The 12,129-nt window shown below is 33.3% G+C and overlaps 1 protein-coding gene across 3 annotated transcripts in view; it reads right to left on the bottom strand.

The window, feature by feature from the left end:
• LOC139969974 (uncharacterized) overlaps positions 1–5,440 on the bottom strand; it is a 92,281-nt gene extending 86,841 nt beyond the window's left edge. Inside the window, exon 1 of one of the 3 annotated variants that reach the window (XM_071975460.1) lies at positions 5,242–5,439. The gene's annotated coding sequence lies outside the window, so the exon portion shown is untranslated. Of the gene's footprint in view, positions 1–5,241 lie in introns of all 3 variants that reach the window. The other 2 variants (XM_071975461.1, XM_071975458.1) reach the window with 2 other exon arrangements.
• Between the last annotated feature and the right edge of the window lie 6,689 nt (positions 5,441–12,129).

A 12,129-nucleotide genomic window follows, 5' to 3' on the forward strand; every position in this document is an offset into this window, starting at 1 on the left:
CTTTTAGAATATCACCTACAGCTCATCATTTTTCATGACGGGCTTCTCTCTTAATTGTAGATACAACGGTTATTCATATGCATATTAAATAAGCTGTTTGAGATGATTTTTATGATTTTATCGATACTAATAGATAGTGAAATCAGATCAAAATGTAGGTCATTAGTTTGACTATGGCCAAGGTTCATTTCAAATGTGAGGTAAAAGTCTGATTTTCTTTTATGAACATAATTCCAATTTGGTCGTTAATGTGTATAATACGGCAATACTAAACGTGCACGTGACTACGTGTTAACGTTTAGGATCAAATCAAATGTATTAATTTTTCCCTCAGATACCTTTATTTCATGAAATTAAATAGATTGATGACCCACTATTATCAACACAAGACTTGTGTATAATAGCCTATACCAGGGTAAAATTGCAAGCCTAAGTTAAACTGCTGCTTCAAGCGGTACGACTGAATTTCGGGCAGAGGAATATAATTTTTACGGTTCCTTGATAAGCCGATTAGGTTGATTTTCAAAAGATTTATATTTTTCTAATAATTTCAGTAAAATAACATTTACGATTAATCGCTCTGGTCACCCTGATAAAGTAAAAAATATCAGTCACGTGATAATTAAGTTACAAAGAAAAAATCCTAAAACTCAGTAAAGTTCATAAACTTAATATGTTTATTCTATTGTTTCAACATTAACATTTTCCGGGTTATCGGGAAGATTGTTGAGTTTAAAGACTGAGCTAATAGAACTACCTTCCCACCGGGTTAGCCTGTTTTAACGTATTCAATGTTCCCTTTACTTTCCATATATAGGCCTAACTTATATCATGTTCCATGAACTTTCTACTATATTTATCTTAGTGAAACGTATCAAAATTGTTCATATACTGCCCACATAGTTAATACCCTGTTCCATACGGATAGAAAGTAAGATAACTGCATGTCTCTCATGCATATAGTTGCAAATTAAACCTTTACTTGAGGAATCTTTTAAATTATTTCCATCCCGATTCATACATTTAATTTAGACCTAAGCTTAAAAGCTCAAAACCTGCAATGTAAGTATTACAATTCTAAATGTCTGTTTCGTCAGAACTCACTGTAAGTATATGCATGATCTGGTCTGACAGCAATAAAGTGAAAGGATAGCACATGTTCTGGTTGGAAGAGATATGTTGTAGCTGCATGAATGAACTTTAAAATAACTAGGATTTACATAATAATAGTTTAACTAACATGAGCCTAAATTATTACCCTCAAATTAAAGAAATATTTAAATCGACATTGAAAAGCATCATTGAGACATGGATTATAATTCTGATAAATTCAAACAGCCTTCAAGACGCCATTTTCATATAGCAAGCTGTTGTCATACATTTACCATTGCCTGTGTTAATTATGACATGTTTAGTATATCAGTACATATCCTGTGTTACTAATGACGTGTTCAGTATATCAGTACATAGTCTGTGTTATTAATGACGTGTTTAGTATATCTGTACATAGTCTGTGTTATTAATGACGTGTTTAGTATATCAGTACATATCCTGTGTTACTAATGACGTGTTCTACGTGCAAGGCTGTACTAATAACTTCTTATGTACACCCACTCATTACCTAATCTCCAGGATCCGTGCCTGCATGGGCCCTGGTACTACTAAATGTGTTCAGTTTCCTTTCGTTCAAATAACCGTGCCAAAGGGGAATATTCGATCAATCTCTCAAGTAGATTTTTCAGCGACTATATATACTCTGATTGTCGCTGATTGGCTAATCTCTGTCAGCTGACTACTTAATTACCTACTCACCATATCTTCTTTTTCAATATTAAACAATTAAGATATAATTTGACTGCAGTAACGAGCTTTGTGAACTTTGTACTGCCATTTAATTATCAACAACACTAACCAGGATTGTCACGAGTGCACTTACATGGCGCTACTGTTGGAGGTGGTTTTACCGGCGACAAATTGATCATATAAAATATATGAAGGATATTGTGCAACGATTGTTAATTGAATAAGATGGAACATAACAAAGAGCCACGTCAGTCCTTCCGTGTGTGTTTAGTATCCAAATACACTTCATGTTGCTTTAAGAGCACAATAGACAGACAAGGACCGGTGGTTCTAAACGAGACCCCAAACATGCAAAAGCAGAAGTAAAACACAGTTTCATATCTATCGTTTGTGTTTTTATGTTGAAGACGGTCATATGATGACTCAAAGAATTCGAGTCTAACGTCATTTATATTTTGTCATCAAGAAAATAACATTTCTCTGGCCTTTCCAGTGTAAAACAAGTTCATAATATCGACAGGGCTTTCAGTAAAGTTACACCATGTTACAGAAGTCACTCAATCAGTTTGATAACGCAAATCTAGCTTATATTTAAAAACAGTACAACAATTCCTGTTGAACTGTCGATCATACATTGTTAGAGTTATTTGAATGCTGAGTATTAAGTCTTTATCAACGTTTATTTTAAAATCAGCCTTCTTATGTTTAAGTTACTAATCCAAAACTATGTAATTACTGTAAGGCTCTCTATCGATTATGACGTCACAACAACTTTCGTGACTGATTGCGTTTACCTTGGTCTTCACTTTTTTTTTCCCATGAGTATTTTTCAAAGCGACGATAAAATGAATATATAGATACAGTATGCATAGATGAATCAAACCAACAAAATTATCATACATCAATGTAGAATTATATAAGTTAACAGAACCAGTCATTTTACCAACAGGTCTCTGGCTCGACAAAGTTTACATTAAAGTGAATCTCTCCTTATCTCTTATTTACTATTTATAGTTTACACAAAACATCGACCTTTGCAGTAATCTCATATCAACCCACCCTGAAAAACTCAACTTTCTGTTTTGTTATCAATATTCACGATATCCTTTTAGAATGTCACCTACTGCTCATTATTTTAGATGGCGGGCTTCACAATATTGCGAGGCTGTTTGAATTGTAGATACAACGTTTATTCATTTGCATGTTAAAGAAGCTGTTTGGGTTGATTTTTACTATTTTATCGATACTAATCGCTAATGACATCAGATCAAACTGTAATAAAGGTTTATTGCAAAAAGTTTGGTAAAAATCTGTTTTCTTTTTTAAACATTTTAAACATGGTCTTTAAATGTGTGTTATACAAAGCGCGCACGTGACGAAATTTTTAACTTTGATGATCAAATCAAATTTGTTCATCATACCCTCAGAAACCAGTATTTGATGAAATTAAAGAAAAAAATGACCCGTTATTAATACACATACTTGTGTATAGTATTAGCCTACCAGGGTAAATTTGCAAACCTAAGTTAAACTGCTGCTTCAAGCGGTACGACTGAACTTCGGGCGAGGAAATTAATTGTTGCGGTTCCTTGATAAGCCAATTAGGTTTAATCTCAAATTATTTATATTTGTCCAATAATTTCAGAAAATAACATTTACGATTCTTTGTTCTGGTCACTATGATAAAGCAAAAGACATCAGTCACGTGATTGCTTACATACAAAGACAAAAATCCATAAATATCAGTATATTAATAAACTTAATCTGTTCAATATATTATTTAATATTAATTTTCTTCCTGATTATCAGGAAGTTTGTAGCGTTTAAAACTAATGTAATGCTCACAATGGTTTTACTGAGCTGAGAGAACCACATTAACACCGGGTTAGCCTATTTTAACTTATTCAATGTTCTCTTTACTTCCCACATATAGGCCTAACGTATATCATGTTTCATGAACTTCCCACTAGATTTATAGTAAAACTTATTCAATTGTCCATATTCTTACCATATAATATAATCCCTGTTCCATACGGATAGAAAGTAAGATAACTGCATGTCTCTCATGCATATAGTTGCAAATTAAACCTTTACCTTGAGGAATGTTTTAAATCGTTTCCATCCTGATTCATACATTTAATTTAGACCTAAGCTTAAAAGCTCAATACCTGAAATGAAAGTATTACAATTCTAAATGTCTGTTTCGACAGGACTCATTGTTAGTATATTTATGATCTGGTCTGTCTGACAGCAATAATCTGAAAGGCTAGCACATGATCTGATTGGAAGAGATATGTTGTAGCTGCATGAATGAACTATTAAAATTCTAGGATTTACATAATAATAGTTTGATTAACATCAGCTTAAAATTATTCCTTTCAAATTATTGAAATATTTAATCGAAATTATAATATGATCATACAGACATTCAATAATTCTTAACAATTGAAATAGCCTTGAAGACGCCAAGTTCATATAGTAAGCAGTTGTCATAAATTTAACATAGCCTGTGTTATTTATGACTTGTTTACTATATCAGTTTTCTTAGTATATCAGTACATAGCCTGAGTTATTAATGACGTGTTTAGTAAATCAGTTCACAGCCTGTGTTATTAATGACGTGTTTAGAATATCAGTACATAACCTGTGTTATTAATGACGTGTTTAGTATATATCAGTACATAGCCTGTTTTGTTAATGACGTGTTTAGTATACAAGTACATTGCCTGTGTTATTAATGGCGTGTTTAGTATATCAGTACATAACCTGTGTTATTAATGAAGTGTTAAGTATATCAGTACATAGCTTGTGCTAATAATGACATGTTGAGAATATAAGTACATAGCCTGTATTATTAATGACGTGTTTAGTATATAAGTACATATCCTGTGTTATTAATGACGTTTGTAGTATATCAGTACGTATCCTGTATTATTAATGACGTGTTTAGTATATAAGTACATAGCCTGTGTTATTAATGACGTGTTTAGTATTTCAGTAATAGCCTGTGTTATTATTGACGTGTTTAGTATATTAGTACTTATCCTGTATTATTAATGACGTGTTTATTATATAAGTACATAGCCTGTGTTATTAATGACGTGTTTAGTATATCAGTAATAGCCTGTGTTATTATTGACGTGTTTAGTATATCAGTACATATCCTGTGTTATTAATGACGTGTTTAGTATATCAGTACATAGCCCGTGTTATTAATGACGTGAATAATATATGAGTACATAGCCTGTGTTATTAGTGACGTGTTCAGTATATCAGTACATAGCCCGTGTTATTAATGACGTGAATTATATATGAGTACATAGCCTGTATTATTAGTGACGTGTTCAGTATATCAGTACATAGCCTGTGTTATTAACGACGTGTTTAGTATATCAAAATACAGCTTCACACCATTACTGTCTCATGTACGTTACTTACCAGTACGATCATCACGTTGCGGGTTTATCATCCCAAAGTAGAATTTTAGTCTAGAATCCTTTAATCCTTAAAAAAAAAAACACGTGAAAATCACGAAAGAAGAACATATGGAAGCGGGAATGAAGAACATCCAATTGACAAGATGGCGTCGTGTATGTCATGTGATGTTGTAACATACGACCCTGGACGCTAAATAGATATCGATAGCAATCAATCTATAGTTGTAACTGGTTTCAAAGGTTGTTGTTAATAGTTGACAGAATTAAAGACTTTATTTGATAATATATATCATATCTAATATTTATGCCTTGTGTTTATTTTGTCATATCAGCCGTTCAAGGTACTTGCTGCATACATGTTTACTGCTAACTATCCGTGGATCTATTAAGATTTAAGTTGGTTTGATGTATATTATCCTACGTACGTAAGATGCCTGTATATCACGGGAACGATATAAGTTTTGCATGAGACTGTAGGCGATGGTTACATAATATATCTTGACAAGAAAACGCTAGATTCTTTTACGAGAATCCTTTATTATGACGAAAAAAAGAGCGAAGAAAGTATAAACAAGTTGAAAGTGCAAAAAAACTCACACCATGAATAATAATGAGGTCACGGGGTCAAAAGTGAAAATCTCCAAATGCTTATAACTCCGCAACCAAAAGTCAGAATTTATTCATACTTGGTATTACTGTGTTCGTAGGTAATGGGTACATGGTAATATATGTTCAAGTTGATATTATGCATATTTATAAGGGGGCGGGGCTTAAGTTGATTTTCACTAAAATAGCTTGTAAACACGGTAACTGAACAGCGACAAGTTGGATTGGAGTCATACTTGGTAAATGTATGCGCCATAGTGAGAAGAAGAGCCCTATTGATTTTGGTGCTCATCTTAATAATGTTAATGAGATCACATGGCCAAATGTAAAGATTTTCAGAATTGAATCATACTTTGTGTGAAGGTGTTGGTAGATAGCGGGTACATGATAATGTATGTTCAAATTGATATTATGCACATTTATTAGGTGGCAGGGCTTGAGTTGATTTTTACTACAAGCTTGTAAGCTACTAATAGCTTGTAAACATGGTAAGTTAATATATTAAGTAGGTAGGTCCACATTCAGTGGCATAATATTGCTGATCAATTTAATCAACAATGACAAAAGCTTGGGATTATAATCTCAATTGGAAATGAATCACAAAAAGCTCACTGGCTTTCTGGGTTATGTGTGCAAAGTCGTTTTATGTTGAAGACTGTGAAACGATGCCTCACATAATTCGAGTCTAACGTCATCTATAGTTCATCATCGAGAAAATATCCTTTAAAATATATCCTCTGGACTCTCCAGTGTATAAGAAATTAATAATATAGACAGAGATCTCTGTAATGTTACACCATGCTATAGAAGTCATTCAATCAGTTTGATAACACAAATCTGGCTTTTTAGGTAAAAAACAATAAAAAAAAATCATGTTGAACTCTTGATCATACACAGTAAAAGTAATTAGAATGCTGATGCTAAATCTTTATCAACGTTTATTTTAAGATCAGCCTTCTTATGGTAAAGTTACTAATCCAAAACTATGTAGTTACTGAAAGGCTCTCTATTGATTATGATGTCACAATGACGTCATAATAGAATGACGTCAATTGAATTTTATTATCCATTATTATCTTTCAAAGCGATGATCTGTTGAATATATAGATGCAGTATGCATGGATGAAACTAACTTAACAACCTTATCATAAATCAATGTATAATGTAAACAGAACCAGCCACTTTACTAACAGGTCTCTGGCTCGACAAAGATTACATCAAGGTGAATCTCTCCTTATCTCTTATTTACTAATTATTGTTTACATACAACATCGACCTTTGAAGTAATCTAATATTAATCTACTCTGAAAATTGAACTTTCTGTTTTGTTATCAATATTCACGATATCCTTTTAGAATATCACCTACAGCTCATCATTTTAGATGGCGGGCTCCACAGTGAATATGAGGCTCTTTCTTAATTGTAGCTACAATAGTTATTCATGTGCATTTAAAGAAGCTGTTTGAGTTGATTATTATCATTTTATCGATGCTAATCGATAGCTCATTAGTTTGACTATAGTTAAGGTTCATTTCAAAACGTGATGCTTTCGTTTCTCAAAATTTTCCATTTTGGTCTTTAATGTGTTTAATACAGCGATACAAATCGTGCACGTGACGAAGTGTTAACGTTGAAGATCGAATCGAATTTCCCCTCCCCCCCCCCCTCACCTCTCGGTAACCTTCATTTGATGAAATTAATGAGTAAGATGACCCAATGTTATCACTTGGGTTTAATATTAGCCTATCTTTGTAAAATTGCTAGCCTAAGTTAAATTGCTGCTTTAAGCGGTGTACGCCTGCATTTTGTCAGAGGAAAATAGTTTTACGGTTCCTTAATAAGCCTAATAAGTTGAATCTCAAATGATTATATTTTCCAATAATTGCAAAATATAACATGTACGATGCATCGTTTTGGTCACCTTGATAAAGCAAAATTCTTCAGTCACGTGATAACTTACATACAAAGACAACAATTCCTAAAGAACAGTTCACTTCAGAAACTGAATCTGTTTATATTATTCCGGATTATCTGAAAGTTTGTAGAGTTTACAAATACTGTAATGTTTCACCGTGGTTTCACAGAGCTAATAGAATCACATTCCAACCGGGTAAGCCTATTCTAACTTATTCAATGTTCTCTTTGTACAAACTTTCCACATATAGGCCTAACTTATACCAACGCTTACTATAAAAGTATTACAATTCTAAATGTCTGTTTCGACAGCACTCACTGGAAGTATATTTATGATCTGGTCTGACAGCAAGAAAGTGAAAGGATAGAACATGTTCTGGTTGGAAGAGATATGTTGTAGCTGCATGAATGAACTTTTATATAACAAGGATTTAAATAATAATAGTTAAACTAACAAGAGCTTAAAAAATTATTCACTTTAAATTAATGAAATATTTAAATCGACATTGAAATGTTATCAGTCAGACATGGATCATAATTCTTATAAATTGAAATAGTCTTGAAGACACCTTGTTCATATAGTAAGCGGTTGTCATACATTTAACATAGCCTGCGTTATTAAAGACGCATTTAGTATATCAGTACATAGCCTGTGTCATTAATGACGTGTTTAATATATCAGTACATAGCCTGTGTTATTAATGACGTGTTTAATATATCAGTACATTGGCTGTGTTTTTAATGACGTGTTAAGTATATCAGTACATTTTCTGTGTTATTACTACTCTCAACAATTTCGAACAGATATCAGTATACCTTGTGTTAAAACTGTAGATCCGATCTTGCTAAAATTCGTTGCGGCGTTCCACAGGGTTCAGTCTTAGGTACTTCATTATTATTTATTCTATATATTAACGATATTTGTCATGTCTCCAAACTAGCCAAAATCATTCTCTTTGCTGATGACACCAGTATTTTCTTCGTGTTTCTAATGTGTTAATATTGGTTGTAAACTTAGCTGGCGCAACCACATATCAACTAAATGCAGTATAATTGCACAGAATGTTGACATATTATCTAATTTGATATATTATCTATCGCAAACATACTCAGAACACTATACCAGACCATGATTGTCCCGCATCTCACTAATTGTTCCATTATTTGGTCTGGTACATACAACACCAAGCTAAACAATCTTATATTACTCCAAAAGGCAGCAAATGGCCACATAACACACTCAGCCCCACGTGAGCACACCAGCCCCCTATTTAAGAAACTCAACTTACTAAAATTGTACGATCTCATTAAAGTTAAGCTTGCATTATTTGCCTACAAGACCTGGAATGGATTACCCACCAGCTGCCTTTGACTATTTTTTAACCAGTAACAGAAATGTACATATTCGTAACACGAGGCATGCTAATCATGCCCACTATAACCTCTACAATACCACCATTGGAACTGTAAGCCTACAGAACCGTGCAACAAAAACATGTAATCTTCTAACGAACGATTTAAAGAGTAAAAAGTCAGTCACATCCTTTAAGAAGCTGGCTCTGTAAGGAAATAATAGCTAGTTACTGACTACTACCAAAGTATACCTGTATGTAATTACTATATATATATTGAACATTTAATTTTTATTTTTATTTATGTATATGTATTTATACATATATATATATATATATATATATATATATATATATATATATATATATATATATATATATATATATATATATATATTCCTACCTTTTCTTCCTTCAGGGAGCCTTCCACATTGTTAAGCTTAATGGAAGACTTCCCTCCACTTTGTATTTTTATGGCAAAACAAATAAATTAATTAATTAATTAATGACGTGCTGAGTATGTCAGAACATAGTCTATGTTATTAATGGCGTGTTTAGCATATCAGTACACAGCCTGCCTTATTCATGACGTGTTTAGTATATCAGTACATATATAGCTTCACGCCAGTATTGCCTCCTGTACGTTACTTACCAGTACGATCATCACTTTGTGGGTTTATCATGCAGAGTAGAATTTGAGTCTGGAATCCTATAATCCTCTAAAAAAACTGACGAAAATCACGAAAAAACCACACGGAAACGGTAATGAAGAACATGCAATTGATAAGATGGCGTCATGTAGGTCATGTGACGTTCTGATGCACGAACCTGGACGCTAAACAGACAACTGTTGGAATCAGTCTATAGTTGTAACTGGTTCTAAAGTTTATGATTAATAGTTGACATAATCAAACACTTTATTCGATAATACAATTCATATCTGATATTTCTGCCTTGTTGTGTTTATTTTGTCATGTCAGTCATACTATTAATTTTTTTTCTTCTGAATTTAGTCCTTTACACCGTTACCTTCCCCTGTATGTATAAACGCCTGCTATCATTGCCTTGTAGTTTTATAATCCAGAGTAGAATTTAAGTCTAGAGTCCTTTTAATCTTAAATAACAAATGAAAATCACGAAATGAAAGCATATAAAAACGGGAATAAAGAAATCCAATTGACTACAGTAGATGGTGCCGTGTATGTCTAATATGCAAACCTGGACGCTAAATAGCTATCGGTAGGCATAGGAGTCAGTCTATAGTTGTAACTGGTTCACCTAAGTCCGTGGTTTATAGTTTACACAGTCAAACAACTTTATTTGATAATACAATTCATATCTGATATTTATGCCTTAATGTGTTTATTTTGTCATATCAGCCGTTCAAAAGTACTCGAGCGCTGCGTTTACTATTAACTAGATGTGGATCTATTAAGATTGGAATCGATGAATGCTATTCTATGCACGTAATATGCCTGTATATCAATAGAATGATAAAAGATGTACACAGCAATGATATGAGTTGTGGGTGAGACTAGAGGCGATAGTTAAATAATATCTTGACAACAAAAGGCTAGATTCTCTTATGAGAATCCTTTCAGGTGAAGAAGAAGAAGACATGATAAACAATTGAAAAACTCAAAGAAATTTGGGACTAATTCAGGTTGCACCAGTAAAATCCATATTGCAAAGGATTATGGGTCGAGTTCAGTTCCATCCTCCGGAACTGTTTGCTCATTTCAACTTGAAGTGAACAGAATTTTGATTGAACGGAAGAACGCCAAAAGTTAAAGTCACTCAATGTTTTTCCAAAGAACCCCAATCATTTCAATACAATGAGAATGGACAAACTATAGACGATATGATGTGATAAAGAGGGAAATTATTTGAGGGTAGCAGTGGAATGCAAGTGGAAATGGACATGGTTGACCATTATTCGACTTTTCTAGCATGTTAAGAGTCAATATACTGATCACCTTTGTAGTAATTTAACTCATATATGTAAAGAATAGATCAGAAATATCTAAATTTGTCTGGCGTAATGATTAGTCAATCGGCCCAGGCAGTGAGGAATTCAGGATTGGAAAAGGCTCCTCAAAAGAAAACATTCACATAAATGTTGCATTCTGAGGCATATTTATGCTAATATAAATGAGGTTTATATATATATATATATTTATATATATTTCTACGTGCAAAGCTGTACTATAACTTCTTATGTAAACCCACTCATCACCCAATCTCCCGAATCCGTGCCTGGGTCCAGGTACCAAATAGTGGTTTAGTTTCCAATCGTTCGAATAACCGTGCCAAAGGTGAATGTTCGATCAATCTCTCAAGTAGATATCGTCAACGACTATATATACTCTGCTCGTCGCTGATTGGCTGATCTCTGTCAGCTGACTACTTAATAACCTGCTCACCATATCTTCTCTTTTAATATTAACCAATTAAGATATAATTTGATTGCAATAACGAGCTTTGTGAACTTTGTTCTGCCATTTACTTATCAACAACCCCAACCAGGGATATCACGAGTGCATGCACATACAGCTACTTTTGGAGGTGGTTTTACCGGCGAAAAATTGATAATATAAAATATATGAATGACAGTGTGCAAGGATTGTTAATTGAATAAGATGGAACATAAAAACGAACCACGCAAGTCCATCAGTGCAGCGACGTAGCCAGGAATTTGAAAGGGGGGGGGGCACATTTTGCGATTGACATGGGGGAGGGGTCTAAGGTCATGGAGGTCCTTAGATGCGATCTGGTGCAATGTTTTGCCAGTTTCATCATTATCATATGATATCATATTATCAGCAGATTTTGTTTCCTGTTTGAATTATTTTACATGTTCTTTTACATATTGTATCAGAAAAACACACATAGTGCTCTTTACAATGTTTCCAGTAGAATGATTCTTGTTTATTGTCCAATGTCTGGACTTTCATACATTTGATGAACTTAACTGATAGGCAATATAAACTTTCATATTTTTTAAGACAGCCAGATGT

Source organism: Apostichopus japonicus, chromosome 7 (assembly GCF_037975245.1).
Source record: "Apostichopus japonicus isolate 1M-3 chromosome 7, ASM3797524v1, whole genome shotgun sequence".
Lineage (NCBI taxonomy): Eukaryota > Metazoa > Echinodermata > Holothuroidea > Aspidochirotida > Stichopodidae > Apostichopus > Apostichopus japonicus.